The 20,873-nt window shown below is 42.8% G+C and overlaps 1 protein-coding gene across 2 annotated transcripts in view; it reads right to left on the bottom strand.

Annotated features, from left to right (window-relative positions):
- The window catches only part of HTR4 (5-hydroxytryptamine receptor 4), a 157,790-nt gene that overhangs the window by 93,265 nt on the left and 43,652 nt on the right, over nt 1-20,873 (bottom strand). The window lies entirely within an intron of this gene.

The raw sequence follows: 20,873 nt of genomic DNA, 5'->3' as shown, positions 1-20,873 counted from the left end.
CATACTCTGAAGGCTGACAGATCTTTTACTTTATTTTTTTTAATTTTTTTTAATGTTTATTTATTTTTGAGACAGAGAGAGACAGAGCATGAGTGGGGGAGGGACAGAGAGAGAGGGAGACACAGAATCGGAAGCAGGCTCCAGGCTCTGAGCCGTCAGCCCAGAGCCCGACGCGGGGCTGGAACTCACGGACCACGAGATCGTGACCTGAGCTGAAGTCGGACACTTAACCGACTGAGCCACCCAGGCGCCCCTGACAGAGCTTTTAAATGTATTTTCTAGTCATCTCCTGGGCACTGGAGTTGCCCTGAGGATTAATTAAGGAAATGCATATAAAACACTCAGGATATTGCCTGGCATATACTACATGCTCAATAAATGCATTTTATCCTATTATTATTTATCTCTTCTGTTTATTTCAAATATACACACATGACATTCACACACATCCGGGTCCTCTAACTCCGCACAGCCAGACACGTGGCCTGGTCGATGACTGATCGTTATGACAAAATGCTGTAATTTGGCTGGGGGCTGTTGAAATAACAACTAAAAATACGGTCCAGAGAAAAGTGATAATGAGTAAGAATACACTGGAATTTTTCCAGACACAGCTAGGAGAAAAGCAGATGTGATAGGGCAAAGAAGGAAGAAAATCTGCGGAAAGCTCACAGGAACGGGGATGGAGTTTGGAAGGTGGTGTGCAAATACAAGAGTCTGGGGGCATATCGAGCTGCCACAAGCGTAAGGGGAGTTAAGGGTCGCTAATATCTTGGCGGGGCGAGAAAGACTCGGCATTCAAGCCCACCATCACGTGCACGCCCACTCACACCTACACACCCTGTCAGGCAGTCCCTAAGAGCAGGTTGGGGAGTGATGGGGAAGGGGAAGGCGGCGGAGAGTAAACTGGGGGTCACCCGGATTCTCTACCTGGATGGTAATAGGCATCCCTAAAACAGAATCCTATAACGTAAATTAGCTTAAAGACAACCGCTTGCCATTCTAAGCTGGCAAGCCTGAGAACTGTCCTACAGTTCATAAATACACGTCCAGACTATGCTTATAGACAAATGCAGAAAGAGCCTCAAAAAATTCATGCTCCAATCATCCCACTTCTAAAATTTCATCCTAAAAAAATACATTAGAGCTGCTCCTAAAGACATAGGTATATTATGACTCACGATCATATTGCTTATAACTGGGAAAATTGGAACCAACCTAAACATCTAAATTTAGGTATCGGTTACATAAACAATTTCTTATTTACTTAGTATTTACATGGCCATGATAATCTGAGTTTGAAAAGAATATTTAATGACAGGGGAAAGCTCTCATAAACATTGTTCAGTGCTAAAAGCAGGTATGAAGCAGCAAAGCACGAGTTCAATTTTCTATAAAAATGTGTTTACATATGGGTCCAGAAAAATAACTACTGAGAGATTAACTTGTGACTGATTTCTTAAAACCACAAAAAAAAAAAAAAAAGACTAGTAGGAATGAGCGATTATGTTCCTCCTCTCTCCCAATAAGATAACGAAAATTTGTGTTTTATTGGCAACACTGGTTATGGGTTTTTCAAGGTGCAGGGCTGAAGGCAGAAGCTTCTGGCACCAGCGCATAATCACCTGACCGAAAGGCAGAAACAGCCATCTAAGAAAGAGGGAGGTTTGCAGACTCCAAACAGCAAGAAGGAACACAGCAGTCCCGCTCAGCACCCGCAGAGACAAACCACTAGGATCAAAGACCCCAGTGCCAAGGTTCACATAGAAGCAACAGGGCCTTCTGCCTTCCAGGGACCGGTACAGGTAGACAGTTATCCTGGCGGTGGTGAAATGCGAAAGGCCCACTGAAATGCGAAAGGCCCACTGAAATGCGAAAGGCCCAGCTTGGCCCGGAGAGAAGACGTACACGAAATGTCTGAGATTGAATTTCCCCTTGAGGTCCGCCCTGAAGGGTTCATTAAAAAGTTAACTAATGTAGAGATTCGAAGAAATGTGGCATTTTGTACACCTGAGTTTTGTGGAGTAACATTCAAATGCAAGCCTGGTAAGTAGATGTGAAATACAAACACATGTAGCCACATGCATGTACAGGTAAATGATCCACATACAGTACCTAATATTTACACATGTAATAATATATACCGTATTGTATATAACCCGTACGTTTAAGTTATGTACATATATAACATAGTTATCTCTAGATAATGACACTCTAGAAAAACTTGAATTACTTCTTTATACTTTTCTGCGACTTCTCAGTTTTCCACACCAAATGTGTAACCTAGCTTCGCCCATAAAATTGCCTTGATAAGTATATTGACTCCACAGGTATTATTTCCCCAGCCAATTCTGAAACTTACCAATGTGTGCTTGATTTAAAAAGAGTTATTAACTGCAAATGTAGTTTATAAGCTGTGCAGCTTTCCTTAAAGGAAGAGATTCGTTCTCCGCGTTTGCCCATCTACCTGAGGCTGCCATAAACAAGGAATAACTTTAACGCTTTTTATGAATTTTCCTCCCCTCTTCCATGATGTTTGGGTGTGTCCAATTTCCTCCCGCATCTGACCACTTCTCATCAGTGGTACCACTAATATCCAGTCCAAGCCACCATCATCTTTAACATAGTCTCTTGCAATACACTCTCGTCTTTGATCCCCAGCCGCTATGGCCTATTTTCTACAAAAGCCGGAGTTATAGCTCTGATACTTAAGCAGACGGTGTGTGTTCCCTGCCCAGTCCAAAATTCGTCGATAGCTTCCCAGCCCATGAAAGACAGCTGAAGTTGCTACCATGACCACCTCATAAGAGCCTTCTCGCTATTTCTTTTTTTTTTTAAGTGTATTTTATTTTATTAACATTTATTTATTTTTGAGAGACAGAGTGCGAACCAGGCAGGGGCAGAGAGAGAGGGAGACACAGAATCCGAAGCAGGTTCCGGGCTCTGAGCTATCAGCACAGAGCCCGATGCGGGGCTCAAACCCATGAACAGTGAGACCATGACCTGAGCTGAAATCGGGCACTTAACCTACTGAGCCACCCAGGCGCCCCTCACTATTTCTTAAATATGTCAAGTGCACTCTGAACTTTGCACCTGCTGTGTTTTCTTCCCAGAAGCTCACCCCCAGATAGCCACTGGGTTTCCTCCTTGCCTTCAATTAGGTCTCTACTCAAAGCAGCCTCATCAAAGAGGGCTTTCCTGACCATCCTAACTGACGTAACATACCCTGGCATTCTCAGATTCCTTCCACTGCTTTATTTTTCTTCATAGCATTTATCTAACATATTGTATGTTCCCTTTTTTTTTTGACGTCTGTTGACTGCCTCCTCATCAAGAGATTGCAAGCACCATGAAAGCAGAGATTTTATCTGTTTTCTTGGCACACAGTAGGTACTGTCATCCCCTCTTACCCGCGGCTTCACTTTCTGTGGTTATAGCTACCTGCAGGCAGCGGCAGTCTAGGAGCAGATGACCCTCTTTCTGACACATGGTCATAGAACAATAGTAGCTAATGCTGCATCACAATGCTGACGTCATTTACCCGACTTCATCCCATCGTGTAGGCGTTTTACCATCTCAGCATCATCATAAGGAGAGCGAGCGCAGAGCAATAGGATATTTTGAGAAGGGAAGGCCACATTCACATGCATTTTATTACAGTATATTGTTGTAATTGTTCGATTTTATTTTTAGTTATTGTTATTAATTTCTGGCTGTACCTAATGTATAAATTAAACTTTATCATAGGTATGTACATACAGGAAAAACATAGTCTATATAGGGTATGGCATTATCCACGATTTCAGACATCCACCTGGGGTCTTGGAATGCACCCCCCCCCCCCCCAGTTAAGGGAGGACAACTCTACTCAGCAAATATATGTTGTTAGGAAAATGTCATGTAAAATGACAGATAATTTTCACCCATCAGATTGGGAAAACACTAAGTTTTCAATCATTTGAGCTGCTAAGGATGTGTCCAAAGGGCACTCACAGGACTCGTTGTGGGAAGATACACTGGCAAAGCTTTGTCGGTGCTACTCTGGCAAAATCTTTGAAAATTCTGAATACAATTTCTCACGTATCTATTCTAGGGAAATGCTTGAACACTAGCTTAGGTGTAGAAAAGACGTGAGTTGCTGCACTGTGTGTGAATAATGAACACTTGGAGGGCGTCTGGGTGGCTCAGGTGGTTCAGCATCCAACTTTTGATTTCGGCTCAGGTCATGATCTCATGGTTCTAGAGTTCGAGCCCTGTATTGGGCTCTGCGCTGACAGTGTGGAGCCTGCGTGGGATTCTCTCTCTCCCCTCTGTCTCTGCCTCTCCCCTGCCTGCTCTCTCTCTCAAAATAAGTAAAAAAAAAAAAAAAACTTAAAAAAAATTTAAAATAAAGAACGAACACATGAAAACAGTATAAATGTCCACCATTCTGGGAATGGTTAATTCAATCACAGCACTTTGATACCCTTAAGTTATGCAGATGTTAAAAAGAATAAGAAGGAATGCACCTACATGTAATGAAAAGTAAAGACATGTATTGAGTTGACACTCAGGAACCAGGGCAATGACTGTGGGGTGGGGGCAGGAAGGGGTAGCTATTTTATCAGGAGGACATTTTGATTGTAATTTATACCTTAAGTTGGGTCACAGGCACACAGGTGTTTTTATTTTTTTTCAGTAGCTTTTCCTACATTTGCTATATTTTATTTTAAAATGCTATGTTTTGGGGCGCCTGGGTGGCGCAGTCGGTTAAGCGTCCGACTTCAGCCAGGTCACGATCTCGCGGTCCGGGAGTTCGAGCCCCGCGTCAGGCTCTGGGCTGATGGCTCGGAGCCTGGAGCCTGTTTCCGATTCTGTGTCTCCCTCTCTCTCTGCCCCTCCCCCGTTCATGCTCTGTCTCTCTCTGTCCCAAAAGTAAATAAACGTTGAAAAAAAAAATTTTAAAAATAAATAAATAAATAAAATGCTATATTTTATTTTAAAATAAAAAATATATACACACTCATAAATCATTTCATATATAAACAATGAAATCATACATGAAATACCAACAAAATAGTATCTACCAGATGCATGGTTAAGTGAAAATTCATAGACCAATACATATGATATGATACCACAAGAGTCTGAAGGAAAATGAAAACAGAAGGAGAGAGACGTGTGCATATATACAAATTCAGAGATTATGGCCATTAGAGTGTACAACCAACTGTTAACCAAAAATACTTTGGGCAGGGAGGGGGAGGGTACCGGGAGACTTTTCCACTTGGGGCATTATTGGAATTTTATTTTTTTTTTTAAATTTTTTTTTCAACGTTTATTTATTTTTGGGACAGAGAGAGACAGAGCATGAACGGGGAAGGGGCAGAGAGAGAGGGAGACACAGAATCGGAAACAGGCTCCAGGCTCTGAGCCGTCAGCACAGAGCCCGACGCGGGGCTCGAACTCACGGACCGTGAGATCGTGACCTGGCTGAAGTCGGACGCTTAACCGACTGCGCCACCCAGGCGCCCCTATTGGAATTTTAAACTACAATAACATGTTTATGTATTACTGGTTCGACTGAAGACAAAGGATACTCCTCCTCCTGTGAACCCGATCTTCTCTTATACTCCTACAAACTCACAACTTTGTTGCTTCACGCTGGAAGGTTAAAGCACTGCTCCTGCCAGGCAGGTCATACATGAGAGCATTAATTTCTCCCAGCAGTTGGGTGGGAGCTTCGTTCTCACTAGAAAACAAATAAACTCACTGACTCAACGGTGCCTTGCCAAGGAATGCCAGCTTAGCTCTAGGCGTATGTGTGTTCACTTGTTCGTTCAACCATCCCTCTTGTCTACTCAGTCACTTGTGTATGCGCTCCAACAGAATATTTGAGGATCTGTCCTATTTCAGTCGCTGAGAAGGGAGAGGAAGGAAGCATGGCTCCTTCCCCCAGGGAAGCTCAGAAACTCCTGGAGTCGACACGAATTCAGTAACGGCATGTAGGTAAAATTACAGTTGTCGTGGAAGCTGTAAGAAGAGGTACACATTATTTATATTTATAACACGGCAGCGTTAACCCCGGTGGGAGATCAGAAGACGCTTTCCTCGGGGAGTGATAACTGAGCTGCGATTTAAAAAAGGAACGGAAGGTGACTGAAAACAAGGCAGGGAATGTCAGGACCCTGGGCCGGGTGTGCAGGAGTGAGAGTGACACGGTTGACTCCAGTAGGTGAAGGAAGACCAACATGACTGGAATGCAGGGACCCAGAGAGGCACCAGTAGATGAGGCCAAAAGGGTCACGTTGAGAGGGGGCCGGAGGCTGGGCCAAGTATTTAGGTCTGCATCATGACTTCAGTGGGGGAGGGGGGGGGGGTCACAACTGTTTTAAGAACAGCGGCACAGGTGGTGACCTGATCGGAGTTGAATTTTGACATGTCTGATGGGTAGAAGGACAACTGTAGTTCGGGGGGCTTTTTTGTTTCTCTTGTTTGTTTTTGAGGATGACCTTTGGCTGTGGGAGTTTAAGAGCCTTTCCTTGCAGGCGCTTCAGTCAACTTATCTAGAACGTAGTTCTCAGTAAAAGAGGTACCACCCCAGAGAAGCCGTGGGAGAGATTTTGTGGGGCATGAGACTGTGGTTTGTTTGAGGAGCACTAAGGCTTTTAGGGGGAGGATGGGTGACATTATGAGGGACAATCTCTCATGAAAAAAGAAATCATTGTGGGGTGCCTGGGTGGCTCAGCTGGTTGAGCGTCCGACTTCGGCTCAGGTCATGATCTCGCCGTCTGTGAGTTTGAGCCCCGCGTTGGGCTCTGTGCTGACAGCTCAGAGCCTGGAGCCTGCTTCGCATTCTGTGTCTCCCTCTTTCTCTGCCCCTCCCCTGCTCGTGCTCTGTCTCTCTCTCTCTCTCTCTCTCTCTCTCAAAAATAAATAAACATTGGGGCGCCTGGGTGGCGCAGTCGGTTAAGCGTCCGACTTCAGCCAGGTCACGATCTCACGGTCCGTGAGTTCGAGCCCCGCGTCGGGCTCTGGGCTGATGGCTCGGAGCCTGGAGCCTGTTTCCGATTCTGTGTCTCCCTCTCTCTCTGCCCCTCCCCCGTTCATGCTCTGTCTCTCTCTGTCCCAAAAATAAATTTTAAAAAATGTTGAAAAAAAGAAAAAAAAATTAAAAAAAATAAACATTAAAAAAAAAAAAAAGAAATCATTCTCCATTCTCCATGATTTTAGAATGTCCTACCAGCCATTTGTATAAGTGAAAATTTTGTTTAGGACCACCTAATCTAGAACTTAACTACTTTTACACATAAACACAAATACTTTCTTGCATGTTAATTTATATACACTAAATGAAGGGAAGATTATGCTTTCATTTTGTTCAGAACAAGTATTCTCTGTATGTCACCAACAGCAATGCCACTCATGGCCAACACAACACGCCTGTCCTGGGCTCTGTTGGTAGTTGTTACAGTCTTGGTGATTTAACACACAAGTGCAAGTATCTGACTGCTTGATTATATTTTCTACTATAAACGAGCCTGAGCATTTACATAATGAAATACATATTCTCTTATCATAAATCACTTTTGTTTTATTGCTCTTCTGTATTCCAATTAAGGCATTATGTGGTTAATTTGCAAAATTGTGTATAGATTATATACAATCGTGGATTTCATTTCAGCATAGTCAAGGGTATGACAAAATGGTTATTTAAAAAGGGCAGGGTAGTGGTTGATCTGATAGGATTGCGAATTACTGGTCTAAAAAAAGTAGAGTTAACTTTCAAGAGCTTGGCTGCTTTCTCTTCTTGAACTTCAGCTGTCTTGTCTCAGATGAATGCACTGAAGTGTTCCTGATTTACCAATCCTGGACATACACAGGTAAAGATCAGTGAAGGTCAAAGGTTGGAAATAGCTGAGCAGAGGCAGAGGCAGCATACTACTACTCTATCAAGAGAACTAGGAAGATCTGCTCTAGTTTCAAGCTTTTCTCATTCACAGCCCAGAAGGATAACAGCTATAATTCAGATCTTCCATGAAAAACTGTATTTCATTATCTTATGAATATCTAATTTGACAAGATTTGCAAATCGGGTTTGTGGAATTATGTGTGTGTGTGTGTGTGTGTGTGTGTGTGTCTGTGTCTGTGTGTCTGTGTTTGTGTGTTATTCCTTCTCGTAATAATTTATGGAGTAGAAATGCTTCTATGCCCTAGAAACTGCTGAGAAAGAAAATTAATGTTGTGGTTAGCTTGAAAATAAATGCTAGGCTGCAATATGTAAGGTAATGTAATGTAATGTAATATAATGTAATTAGGGTATCCCCTTAGGGTTGACTGTGGCAGCTTTCCAATCTGTCAGGCCTCCTTGGCCTCTCTGCTATAATAATAATGGGCTAAAAAATAGCTGTCATTATCTGAGTGCTGCCACGTGCCAGAAAGAATACTGGTTTTGAAGCATTCATTCCTTCTGTTGTCACAACGAGCTTATGGAGACAGGTGCTACTGCTGTATCCAATTTTCAGAAGAAAACACTGAGACTCAAAGATTTGAATTGACGTTCCCAAAGTCACATAACTAGCAAGCAGTAAATCCAGGATTTCAACTAAGGTGTCCCTCATTCCAGAACCCGTGATGTACAACGTACCTATGAGAAATGTTCTAAGATGTGAAAGAAAATTTAATAACCAGTGGTATAGCTTATAAGGATAAACTAAAAGTTAAAACAGGTAATCTGGAATAAAGATGACTATAAATATTTATCTCCGAAACAATGTTCTGAAAACTCCTTTGAGCCTTACGGGTCCCTAAACCTGCTATCCTCCAGTGAGCTGGCGTTCTATACTTCCTCAGTTATTCACGCCAAGGTTGACTCCTTGAACTTTTCATTACCAATAACTATCACCCCCAACAATTGTGCTTTCAAATATCTCACTTTGCAACCATTTCCTATCTTTTTAAAAATTTTATTTATTTATCTATTTTCATTTATTTATTTGTTTATTTATTTATTATTTTAGAGCGCATGCAAGCAGGAGAGGGGCACAGGGAGAGAGAGAGAGAGAGAGAGAGAGAGAGAATCCCAAGCAGGCTCCCCACTCAGTACAGAGCCTGATGCAGGGCTCAATCCCACAACTGTGGGATCATGACCTGAACCAAAATCAAGAGTTGGATGCTCAACTAGCAGAGCCACTCAGGTGCCTTCAACCATTTCCTATTTAAAAAATTTTTTTTTCAACATTTATTTATTTTTGGGACAGAGAGAGACAGAGCATGAACGGGGGAGGGGCAGAGAGAGAGGGAGACACAGAATCGGAAACAGGCTCCAGGCTCTGAGCCGTCAGCCCAGAGCCCGACGCGGGGCTCGAACTCACGGACCGCGAGATCGTGACCTGGCTGAAGTCGGACGCTTAACCGACCGCGCCACCCAGGCACCCCAACCATTTCCTATTTTTAAAACTCATCTCGTTAGCACTCTGACCCCAGCAATTCTTTGATTCTCTCAGGATATTCAGTCCATTGATCCAAATTAAACCTTTCCCACTATCCTGCACCCTAACGAGGCACACCTTAGCCAGTTTATGGGATCTTAAAGATATGGATGCTAAAGTTTCTAAAAGTCTAAGGATACCCTGCGAATTGTCCTGGATAATGATTATCTACAAACACTCAAAAATATCTAGATAGAGTTAACCAGATTAAAAAAAAAAAACCCTCTGAATTAATCCCTGCATCACAAGGAGAGCAGTTGAGGAAATGGGGATTTCAACCTACAGGCTAAGGGGCCCAGAGGTGCTGGGATAGCTAACTTCAATCTTTGAAACACCTCCATGTAGCTCTTAGGAGTGTGACTGGGTCGACTGAGGGGAAATATTGGAAAGTAGAATTCCACTCTAACAAAAAGAAAATAACAAAATACTTTCCTTCTCATTTCACAAATTCAGTCCACTTGCAGAGTTGAAAGGCTGTATTGAGAAGGTTTCTGAGAATGGGTTCTCAGTCATCATTGTGTCAGTCAGAATGGGCTAGAATACACTCTGGTAACAAACAACCTCTAATCTTCAGTAGTTTATGAGACGAAAGGTTTATTCTCACTCACTTAGCATATCCATCGTGGGTAGTCAGGGAGGCTCTTCTCATTATGTTCACTCACGAACCCAGACTGATGGAGTGGCTACCGTTTTATTCTTATTTATTTCTTTTATTTCATCTTCAGATACTTTAATATCATTCTCCTATGTAATTATAATGCCTTCATCACAGCCCCCCAACTCAACATTCTTTTCCATCATTAAATACCCAATCAATGTCTGCATTTTCATGATTCGCCTACACATCATCATTATCTTCTTTTATTTGTAGTTTGTTTGAACGAGGATAGACATAGTCCAAGCATGGTGATTAGTTAGTATGTTTCTTTTTTATTTTTCAATTTATTTTCAAGCTATTTAACATACAGTGTAGTCTTGAGTAACCACCATTTTAGATGTTGCCAGTTGCCAGGCCAAAGGGAAAGAGAACTTGGGGAGGGGGAGGGTGCACAGGTATGTCACAAACTGGGAATGAAACGCTCCTGCCTTTCAAGTGACTGATGTCACTTCCACTCAACAACTCATTAGCCAGGATTAGTCACATGGCCCCATCCAGCCATAAGGTAGGTAGGATACTTAAACCTACAATGTGCCCAGAAGGAGGAGAGCAGCACAACGAAAACCACAAGCAGCACCGTAATCAATGGCATTCCTCATGGATCCAGCTAAGACATTGTGTCATTTAAATGGTACTTTTCGGGGCGCCTGGGTGGCACAGTCGGTTAGGCGTCCGATTTCAGCCAGGTCACGATCTCGCAGTCCATGAGTTCGAGCCCCGCGTTGGGCTCTGGGCTGATGGCTCAGAGCCTGGAGCCTGTTTCCGATTCTGTGTCTCCCTCTCTCTCTGCCCCTCCCCCGTTCATGCTCTGTCTCTCTCTGTCCCAAAAATAAATAAAAAATTTATATGTTGAAAAAAAAAATTAAAAAAAAAATAAAAAAATAAATGGTACTTTTCATTCCTGCCGGAAGCTCCAGAACTGCCCTGCAGACCTCACGATGGAGTGAGCTCCCCAACCCCAGAGGGGTACAAGGAAAGGTTAGAAGACTTGTCAAATCGCTGGGTTGTACATCTGAATCTAACCTAACGTTGTGCATCAGTAAGAAAAAAAAAAAACGCTAACGTAGCATTATGTGTAAGAACATCCAATAAAGTTCCTATTTTTTCGTTAAAAAAAGAAAGAAAAATAGAAAAGGTTAGAGGGCTATGGGTCAAGGACACCACGAAAGCTATTCCTTTATCTAAGAGACGAGAGGAACAGTAAGAAAGCCACAATTCTAAGTTTCTACATGGATCCCTTACTGTGCCGAAATACACAGAACTTGGCACTGTGCAACCCTTCACTAAGCCCAGCCAGATCTTTATAGAGAAAGAACTAGTTTTCAAACCAGTTAAATGGCCAAGCATCAGGGTGAATTTTATTCCAAGAAAACAGACCAAAACATGGGCTGACTGTTACTGTTCCATCATTGCTTCTCTTACACACACACACACACACACACACACACACACACGCAGTCAATTGCATTATCTCTCTCCCTGAGGACAGACAATGATCCGATCAATCAAACAGAAAGCAAAGCAAAGGATTTCCTCTGGGAGAAACCCGGGAGCAAGATATGTAGAGCTTCCAACACTTCTTTATAAAACCAGAACCTGACTAGCAGCCCCCTCTTCCACTACAGACAGAACAGCAAAGGGTTAGGACAGAAAATGATTTGCTATTCACCCAGGCTCATTAGCATCAGCCAGATGCTAATCAGATCAGCATCACTGATTATCTGCCAGTGATAGATAAAACATCTGAGAAAAGGCAAATATGCACTAAAGGCTGTCACACACACACACACACACACACACACACACACACACACTCTCTCTCTCTCTCATGATAGATTTCAAAAATCAACATCTGAGGGGCGCCTGGGTGGCTCAGCCTGTTGAGCCTCCTACTTCGGCTCAGGTCATGATCTCACTGTTTGTAAATTTGAGTCCCATTGGGCTCTGTGCTGACAGCTCAGAGCCTGGAGCCTGCTTTGGTTTCTGTCTCTCTCTCTCTCTCTCCCTCTCTCTCTCTCTCTCTCTCTCTGTGTCTCTCTCTTGGCTCCTCCCCCACTCATGATCTGTCTCTTTCCCTCTCTGTCTCTCAAAAAGAAATAAATGTTAAAAAAAATTTTTTTTTTTAATCAACAACTGAATTCAGCCTTCAGTTGGCAAATGCTTCCCTGGCTATTCTTGTTTAATCCACATAATTCAGAGAGATTAGGATTATTATTATTATAATCAATACTTTCAGATAAGGAAACACAGATTCAAAAAGATTAATTTCATTTGCTCACTCTTACCTAAGTAGATCTATATATGTGGTGCCCAGGAAAGTACCTGAATGGGTGTGTGCCACAAGCTGACTTTCTAATCTATCAAAGTTGACATAATGGGGAAGGAACCACCTCAGCATCCCACCAACGCTTCCCCATTGCTAGAGCTGATGATGAAATGTTGGGCTTGAGAGACCATGAGTCCTGCAATTGATGGAACTTCTTGTGTTCTCCCGGAAATTATTTATCTTTGACATTCTCCATTAAGTCACATTTCCACCCACCACAGAATACATTTTATTTTTCATAAATCACCAAGTGAGATAAAATAATGGTCTCTGGTTTCTTCTGTTAAAATGTCCCCATAGTGGAGCTGATCACGACATCCCAAGAGAAAGCAGGCATTATAGGATAACTAATGAGTTTGTCCATGTGAGAGTTAATCACCAATCACCCTAGAAAATGAGCCAAATCATCTGTAGATATAATGGCTGACTGGCTGATGGAACTGTGGTTCAAGAGACGAGATTCTAGGTGCATCTCCTCTCTTTTCCTGCCTCTATTTGTCTCTTCTTACCAATTTGGAGCCACGGCAGGCTCTTCTCCACCTCCAATTCTGGGGTTAGTACTGCCCTTAAAAAAAGGAAAGGTAAGTAACCCTTGGTCAATTACACAGAGGTCTAAACCTCAACTCAGTCTGCCCGTGACTCCACTTTGGCCCTATCCAAACACCGAAGTTACGCACTAGTTCAGCAACTGGATTCCTTTTTTCTCCTGTACTTGATGTCCAATTTCTTTCTTCTCTCTCCCTCCCTCTCGCTCCCTCTGTCTCTGGCTCTCTCTTTCCTCCTCCTTCTTTCTCTTTCTAATCACATGGGTGAAACATGAACACATTCTCCAGTTAACAAAGTTGGATTAGCACTAATTAATATCTGACCTGACCATGTGTTGACAGAGATCTGGAACAATCGGGCCTTCTTATGAACTTACCTAGTAAAGCCAGGGTGTTTACGCCCTGCAAACCACACCTGGGTACAGAACCTAAAGAACGTTAAGGCAACCTAGATAGGTACAGATACCCAAGGCAACATAGTATTCTGTAATCGCAAAACACTGGAAATTACCTAAGTGTTCAACAACATGAGCATCAAAAAATAAACTATAGTCATAAAGTAGCCTACTCTGCAGGAGTGAAAAAAATTAAGCTAAACACATCACTATTGATCCATTGTGCACATATAACGCTGAGTTTTCAAAAAGCAAGTTGTAAAATAATATGCACAGTATACAATTTAGGTAAACTTAAAAACATGAAACATATTAATGTTTTACTAACACATTAATGATTGGTATTATTTGGGAATGCATGTCTATGTACTAAAAAGTATAAAGAAATGCATGGGGATAACAGACTCTAAATCCCGGGAGGCAATTGCTTCTGTGGGGGTGAACCTGGAGGAGTCAACTCTATTTGTCATGCTTTTTTCCTAAGCTGGATGATGGTACATGGAAATTTGTTCCATTATACTACGTGCTATTTTGTTGGTTTGACCTACTTCATAATACATTGTAAGTACTCTAGAAAAAAAAAATCAAACATTTCAAATAAACCTAAAACTCGCTTTGATGACTACCCAATACCTAATGCCCAGCACACTCCAGAGGTATCTACTGTTATGACTTCTTTTCTACTCAACATATAGAGCATAGTTTGAACAAGTTTGAACTTTTCATATAAGTGATAACGTGTATACTTTTATATAACATCCCGTCTTGGCCATATAACTGTACCTCCCTAATTAACAAAAATAGATTTTCCTAGAAATTTAGCATTTTTGTCCCCAGGGAGAAAGGTATAATAACTAAGCAAATAGCCTTTTGAGACATGCCTCAGTTCCAGTTAATGCTTACTATTTACCCCGGGCAAATTATTCACGTTTTCCATGTTTTGGGTTTCTCCTCTTTGAAAAAGAGATAATCCTAAGGACCAACGTCTTAGGATTATTTGATAAAGAAATTGTTGTAAAGCCGTTAAAGAGGTTTCTGGCACATAGTTAGCCCTTGGTAATAATAATAGTTATTATTCTTTATAGCTACAGTCTATGCCTTATGAGGAAGGGTCTTTATGAAGGCATCTGTACACCAAGCCCAATTCATGGCCCCTCCATAGAAGAATCATGCTGTTCTTTTGCCCAATTCTGCTAATTGTGCTAACCTTTGGAAATCACTTGCCCTTTGGGGTGCCTGGGTGGCTCAGTGGGTTAAGCGTCTGACTTTGGCTCAGGTCATGATCTCATGGTCCATGAGCTTGAGCCCAGTGTTGGGCTCTGTGCTGACAGCTCAGAGCCTGGAGCTGCTTCAGATTCTGTCTCCCTCTCTCTCTCTGCCCTCCCCTCACTTGCACTCTATCTGTCTCTCTCATAAATAAACAAACATTTAAAAAAAAAAAAGAAGTCAATTACCCTTCAAAAACGCTGTAGAACCCATGGTGATGTCCAGTCTTCTGGTTCCTGCACACCAAGTTCTATTTGTCCACATTCTAGGCCAAGTTAACTTGGCAACTAGAGAAATACACTTAAGTATTTGTATGTCACCATTCTTTCTTTAAACCTAGAGGCATGGGCATGGCCAACCTTCCTTTCTCACGTTCATTTTAGTAACATTTTATGTTACAGAATATTTCAAGTGATTTATTTTCTCATAGTTCTGAGCATTTACTCCTAATTCACCACATCATTTGGGTGCATTTTATACTTGCCCTTAGCAATTTAAGGTATCTATTTCTTGCCTAATAAAAACTTTGGAAATTGCATAATTCCCCGGCATAAGGGAGACCTAGAACAAAAGCTTTGAAGTTAGCCAGGCCGGAGTTCAAATCCTAGCTTTGCCACAGGCTACTCATGCACCCCAAGACAAGCGTGTCAGTTTTCCAAAGCAAAGTAACAAACCACTTCATACTGAATGGCTAAAAACACCTATTCCTCAGCCCACAGTCTGGCAGATCAGAAATCTAGGCATGGTGTGACTGAGTTCTCAGCTCAGGAGGATCTCCCAGGCTGAAAACAGGATGTAAGCAGTGCTTACTGCTTGTCTCTTTGGGAGCTCTGGGTTCTCCTTCAAGCATCCGTGCTTGTTAACAGAATTCAGATCTCTGCAGTTGAAGGACGAGGGCTCCATTCCTCCCTGCCATCAGCTCCTAGAGACTGCCCACACTCCATGCCACGCCTGTCTTCAAAACCAGCAGGGATTTTCCCTCTCGCATCAAAAGTCTTCTAAGGCTTCAAATCTCCAACTCGCCTGCCTCTTACCTCTAGACCCCGATTTAAAGGGCTCATGTGTTTGGGTCAGGCCTCCCTGGGTAATCTCCCTATTTCCAGGTCAGCTGACTGGGGACCATAATCATGTCTGCAAAAGCCTTCACAGAAGCACCTGGATTAAGTGTTCCATTGAGTACATAGGAGGAGTGTGTACTCCAGAGAGCAGGGCATCTCGGAGGGCATCTTAGAATTCTGCCTCTCACGGCAACCCAGTCTGGCTCCACGAGCTTCGGGCACATCAGGGACTCTGTTGCTCACTGGGTAAGAAAAATCAGTTGGATACAAAGGAACAGTGATAAAAAGCTTCCAAGTACTGACTATGCTGAGGATTAGGCTCCATGTTTCACTACTTCATTTTCGGAGGCGCCCTTTTGAAATGAGACTGGTAGAGAAACTCTCTGGGTGACTGCTGTTGATGAGGCCCCCAATAATTATTCATTCTATGAAAAAAATGAGGCAAAGACTACCATTACCACATTTTATAGATGAAGAGACTGGGGCTTAGATATGATATCTATAAAGCAGCTGTCACAGGATCTGGCACAGGCTGAAAAGTCATGAATACAGCACCACCACTGTCGCTTTTATAAGAGAAAGGAGAACCCCAAAGCCTACTATAGCACCTGCCACGCCTCCACTCTTCACGTGCGCCACGCAAAGACCAGGGAGATGCTGAGCACCTTGCAAAGCATTTCTGAGGAGCCCCTGTTCCCTGGGAAGATGCTTGGCCATTTTTTTTTTTTTTGGCTGCCTCTTTTAATACCCCAGGGAGAGCTGTTGTTGAAGTTCCAGTCCTGGGACTGCCCACACCAGAATCTACAAGCTTCCAGTCTCTTAACACCAGGTTGATGGTGGAACTTGCGCTCCTCGAGTAAAATGCATCCCTTTTCACATTTGCGTTTGATCTCTGTTTTCCGGTGATACAATGCCCTTTATCTAATTTTACTTGTTATTTACTTTAAAGCTTTTCACCGCACCGTACCCAACTTTCAGCGGGGACAAGTAGTATTTGAAAGCTCTCTCAAATCTTCTAAGAGCATATAAAACATTTTGTGCCTATTGAACACCCTTCATTCTTTTCAAATGTCAATCCGTAATCAACATACATAAGGTCAGCAGACGATGGTGCTCAAAGAGACTTTAGATTGCATCTGGTTCAAATTCTCCACTTTACCAATGAAAAAACTGAGGAAAAGATTTTCTTACAGTCATCAGATGGTGGCAGAATCAGGACTAGATGGGGCACATGCTTTCCAATAGCATGGCTCCACCTGGCATTTGGTTTATAGTCCTCAAAGCATTGCTTACTGATTAGGTTCTTCATTGTGTGTGTGTGTGTGTGTGTGTGTGTGTGCGCGCGCGCACGCACGCGCACCTACATAAAAACCCAAATAAATAATGACAAAGTGAAAATAACTCATCAGAGCTTAAAATTACTAGCAAGCAAGCAAAGATTCTCTGTCCTAATTCGATGGCCAGGCTTCTCTACACAGAGACTGTAGACGCTGACAACCACCTTCCCTATTGTCAACCTCTCCTTCCTGGGTGGGCAGAACCTCAGTTTTTTCGGGGTACCAATCTGCCCTGCTCCATGAGGCTGCTGCCTTTTCCAACTATTGCAAGGGGTGACAAGACACAATTTTTAAAAAAAATTTTTTTAACGTTTATTATTGAGAGACAGAGTGTGAGCAGAGGAGGGGCAGAGAGAGAGGGGAAACACAGAATCCAAAGCAGGTTCCAGGCTCTGAGCTGTCAGCACAGAGCCCCACATGGGGCTCCAACTCACGAACCACGAGATCATGACCTGAGCCGAAGTCGGACGCTCAACCAACTGAGCCACCCAGGTACCCCGTCAAGATACAATTCTGACCAACAAGCAGAGAAGTCAGCCAGGGGGCTGAGGAAGGTTTTTGCTTTCCTAAACAAAAGGATGGGCAGTATTGGCTTCATCCCTTCCCCTTTCTTGCCCTTGAACTTGAATATGATGTCTGCAGCAATAACAGCCAGACATAAGGGACAACAAATGGAAAGCTGGAAGGAACATAGATCCTTGATATTACTGACCTCCTATGCCAATCTTCCCAACTCACAGGATTATTTTAAGATTAAATAAAATAATGCATATAACATGCTTATGATGGTACCAGGCACATTGCAAGCCTTCAGTATATGGAAGCCTGGTTAAATCCAGGAATCTATTCTGAAATTATTTTATTATTATCCAATGTACAGCCAGAAGATATATGCAGAGCCAATCGAATTGGTCAGCCAATAACATGCATTATACTCACAACTTTATATCTTAGATTGCTGTGGAAGGTACAATTATCAAAACAAGACCAATCAATTTTCATCAAAGATTGCCTCAAAACCATAGAGTCTTAAAGCCAGAAAAATGGCTCGTTTATCCAGCAAATATTTACTGAGTGTCAAACTACAGTCCTAGTCACTGTAGATATGTCAGTGAAAGAGATGCCCGTTCTCATAGTGCTTATATTCCAGTGAGGGCATTCCTTCCCAAGCGTATCTGCTATGACCATGTCATTTTGCAGAGGACAAAACTGGAGCACAGAGAGGCGAAGCGACTGGCAGACTGACCTAATCGCACAGCAGTTACTGGCAGATGTCAGAGAAGAACTCAAGTCTGCTGACTCCTACTGCGTTGATCTTTTGTCTATATTCAGATCCTCCCAGAGTTAAACTTGCGTTCATCTCTTGTCTATATCCAGATTCTCCCAGAGTTAAACTTGCGGTGCTCTCTTGTCTATATCCAGATCCTCCCAGAGTTAAACTTGCCTTCATCTCTTGTCTATATCCAGATCCTCCCAGAGTTAAACTTTTATACATCATCACAAGGCATGGCTTGCTGCCTACCACGATGACGGAAAACAGAATCTGATCCCTGTGTTGCCTTCGATGCCTACACCCCCTCTCATTCTATGTTCCATTAGCTGTGGTCTTGATTGTAATTCCTCAAGCTTGTCAAACTGTTTCCTGTTCTAGGACTTTCACACTAGCCGGCCCCTCTGTCTGGTTGCTCTTTCTCCCTAGTTTTATTGGGGTGGCATTCTTTCCTTCTTTAGGTCTCAATGTGAATGCCACTTTTTTGACCATCCCTTAAAGATATTGCTTTTAAGCTGCCATTTTGAAATGATCTTACTTTTTTTTTTTTTCTTCTCACATGCTTGGTCTGGGTAAAAGTAGAGATCTTGTCTGCTTTGCTCTCTGCTGCATTCCAGAGGCCAGAACGGTGCCTGGAACTAGAACCAGCACCCAATAAATATTTGCCAAACATTAAATAATGCGTTAAACTCCAGAATTGGAGGTCTCCAGGCAATCTTCATCTGTGAGCTATGCTTGGACCTTTATGTTGAATAGAATGAAAGCATGAATCCCGAAGCCATTTACTATTTAGCTTCATAGAATATAAAATGCAGACGAGATTTTTGGAAGAAAGGTGCTCTACTCCCTTCTTGTGAAACGGGAGGAAAGTGAAGTCAGGACTTCAAGATCCAAATTGACTGGATTCAGTCAACGTACAGGGGGTGAAGCTGGAGGCAAAAATCTATCCGAGGCCACCTGTCTAGAAAGTCAGATGAATGCAGGATGAGGTAGCAAATGATCCTTGACTGTAGTATGCCCTTCCCTCTCTCACCTCTTCACTCCCTGCTGCCCCAATGCTCTTAAACCTCCTGGGACTGATGCCTGAAATTCCGCCACTAATTTTCCCTCTCTTTTTTCAGGGGCTCCACACTAGTGACTCCTGGCCCAAATCCAGCCCCAGAAAACTTTTGTTTGTTCAGCACAGTGTTTATGAAACATTTGCACGTGAATGCCTTTGGGTAAGCAGACACTCTCCAGTTCCCCGACACCCACACTGTTCTCTATTATGTCACACCTGCCTGCTTCAGTAATTTATGCTACCTCCCTGATCCCTGGAAACATCGGAGTTTGCCATCTTTGCACTATGGCTAAAGTGTAATTTCCCCAGCTGTCAGCAGTAGATTATACTTGACCGTGAGTGAATAATCCAAAGTTGATTTTGTGGCATGGAGAGCAAGATCTTCTTAAAGGTATTTATAGTTGTGTAAGATAGCAGAGGTAGAAGAAAGTTGGAAATGGTCTGGTGCTACTTCTTTCCCTTGAGAATGAGGAAACTAAAATGAAGTTTAGAAAAGACAGGTGACTGGTTTCAGGTCACGGAGCAAGGCAGTGGTGGATGTGGGACAGGAACTCTAACTTGGTTATATCACAGCAGACGGGCTTGGTACAGGGCAGGGATGCTTTGAGGCACTGGGGATGGGAGCGAGCTGGGTGGTGGGTGTGGGTTTGCAGAACATCATCAAGATTCTGATGGGGTGGGCTGAACCCACCTTTTCCAGACTTTTCCTCCCAGCAGAGCTCTGAAAGGTGGGATGGTTGCTCCTCCTGCATAATGATACATTTGTGCCTTCATCTTCCTTCACTAATTTGTATCTGTATCTTTTCTGTCACTTTATATAACTAATTACTGTTTACTCTTCCCCAGCAGGTTATGTGGGGATCCAAACTGTGGGAGAGAATGATGTTCCTTTAGCGAAGCCTTTAAAGAAACAAGACAGTCTGGAACAGAGGGAAGGGCTGCAGAATCATCTCTTTTCTTGCACAGCCTCCCACCTGGGCTCCAGGGAAAGTCCTATCAAGGAGGGACAGTTAGTAATCCGGCCTCAATATCTCTCAGCGGACATCAAAGCTGTGCTTGGAAAGCAGCGCCTCACCCCTACACTTCCTCTGCTGACCACACGCACATCTGCATGGGGATAACCGCCCTGGATTTGCCTACATGGCTCCCTTCACTATCGGCCTCTCTCTGCTACCTTTCTCACTAGATTTAAGGACCTGTGGAATAATTTTAACCACATAAGGGAAGCAGTGTGATCAGGTGGAAGAAAATAAAAAATCCAAACTCTTAAGACTCGGAGCTGGCTTTTCTACTGCCACCAACCAGCTCTGGGATTGTAAGACCAACACACCTTCCTCAGCATCTGTCTGATGTAAACACTGCACCACCTGGCATTGGTGATTAAGCTCTTCTAAAATAAAATAAAATAAAATAAAATAAAATAAAATAAAATAAAACAAAATAAAAAACAATTTCTAATTATGAAACATTTCCAACATTCTAAAAAGT

Source organism: Prionailurus viverrinus, chromosome A1 (genome assembly GCF_022837055.1).
Source record: "Prionailurus viverrinus isolate Anna chromosome A1, UM_Priviv_1.0, whole genome shotgun sequence".
In the NCBI taxonomy this organism is placed as follows: Eukaryota; Metazoa; Chordata; class Mammalia; order Carnivora; family Felidae; genus Prionailurus; species Prionailurus viverrinus.
The sequence above is the reverse complement of the archived record's forward strand: the minus strand, read 5'-3'. Positions and strand labels throughout refer to the sequence as shown.